This window comes from Salvelinus namaycush, chromosome 32 (assembly GCF_016432855.1).
Source record: "Salvelinus namaycush isolate Seneca chromosome 32, SaNama_1.0, whole genome shotgun sequence".
NCBI classification, from domain to species: Eukaryota; Metazoa; Chordata; class Actinopteri; order Salmoniformes; family Salmonidae; genus Salvelinus; species Salvelinus namaycush.
The window spans coordinates 36,790,843-36,793,039 of record NC_052338.1 but is presented as its reverse complement, the minus strand read 5'-3'; positions in this window follow the sequence as shown (position 1 = coordinate 36,793,039).

Here is a 2,197-nt window from a genome sequence, read left to right as displayed (position 1 = left end):
TTTTAGCTGTGGAGGGAGAGGAAGGGGGAAGGGAGAAGAGAGAGAGGGAGAGAGAGAGTGATTAGTTGTCATTCAGCTTCTCAACTGAGCTTGTTCAATGGGTCAGAGAGAAATAGGGAGAGAGACAAGTAACTGATTCACACAGGGTTTGTGTTGATATCTGAAAAAAAATCATTGGTTAATGTCATATGGTCCCCTTTCAAACAGCAAAAAAATATCACATTTTTGGCGGCATTTGCCTTTTATATAATCATTGCTTAGACGCAACTGAGCCGAGAAACATTCACCTTTGACCCCGTTGTTGTGATCGTTGTCATGGTAACCCGATGTTACAGCAAGCTCTGAATTATTCTGACAGAAAGGCACTGCTTTCATGTCTTCACATTCACAACAGGAAGTTAGCAGCTCGCCATACTTGTAAATAATTAGTAAATAACGAATTTGTATCCAATGCCCATCCTATTCAGACCTGGAGGGGGTATTGGGTGACCCTCCCACTGATCATTCTGGACATCGCTGTGGAGGATGGAGATATTGAGCTGCTGAGCACTTTATCAACTGTTTTATACATGGAAACATAATGCCTCTACATTATACCTTGATATAAAGGTACAGGGGAACATTAGACCTCATTATACCTTGATATAAAGGTACAGGAGAACATTAGACCACATTAGACCTTGATATAAAGGTACAGGGGAACATTAGACCTCTACATTATACCTTGATATAAAGGTACAAGGGAACATTAGACCTCATTATACCTTGATATAAAGGTACAGGGGAACATTAGACCTCATTATACCTTGATATAAAGGTACAGGGGAACATTAGACCTCATTATACCTTGATATAAAGGTACAGGAGAACATTAGACCTCATTATACCTTGATATAAAGGTACAGGGGAACATTAGACCTCATTATACCTTGATATAAAGGTACAGGGGAACATTAGACCTCATTATACCTTGATATAAAGGTACAGGAGAACATTAGACCTCATTATACCTTGATATAAAGGTACAGGGGAACATTAGACCACATTATACCTTGATATAAAGGTACAGGGGAACATTAGACCTCATTATACCTTGATATAAAGTTACAGGGGAACATAATGCCTCCACATTATACCTTGATATAAAGGTACAAGGGAACATTAGACCACATTATACCTTGATAAAAAGGTACAGGGGAACATTAGACCTCATTATACCTTGATATAAAGGTACAGGGGAACATTAGACCACATTATACCTTGATATAAAGGTACAGGGGAACATTAGACCTCATTATACCTTGATATAAAGGTACAGGGGAACATTAGACCTCATTATACCTTGATATAAAGGTACAGGGGAACATTAGACCTCATTATACCTTGATATAAAGGTACAGGGGAACATAATGCCTCCACATTATACCTTGATATAAAGGTACAAGGGAACATTAGACCTAATTGAACCTTGATATAAAGGTACAGGGGAACATTATGCCACATTATACCTTGATATAAAGGTACAGGGGATCATTAGACCTCATTATACCTTGACATAAAGGTACAGGGGAATATTAGACCACATTATACCTTGATATAAAGGTACAGGGGCTCATTAGATCTCATTATACCTTGATATAAAGGTACAGGGGGACATTAGACCTCATTATACCTTGATATAAAGGTACAGGGGAACATTAGACCTCATTATACCTTGATATAAAGGTACAGGGGAACATAATGCCTCCACATTATACCTTGATATAAAGGTACAGGGGAACATTAGACCTAATTGAACCTTGATATAAAGGTACAGCGGAACATTAGACCACATTATACCTTGATATAAAGGTACAGGGGAACATTAGACCTCATTATACCTTGATATAAAGGTACAGGGGAACATAATGCCTCTACATTGTACCTTGATATAAAGGTACAGGGGAACATAATGCCTCCACATTATACCTTGATATAAAGGTACAGGGGAACATTAGACCTCATTATACCTTGATATAAAGGTACAGGGGAACATTATGCCACATTATACCTTGATATAAAGGTACAGGGGATCATTAGACCTCATTATACCTTGATATAAAGATACAGGGGAATATTAGACCTCATTATACCTTGATATAAAGGTACAGGGGAATATTAGACCACATTATACCTTGATATAAAGGTACAGGGGCTC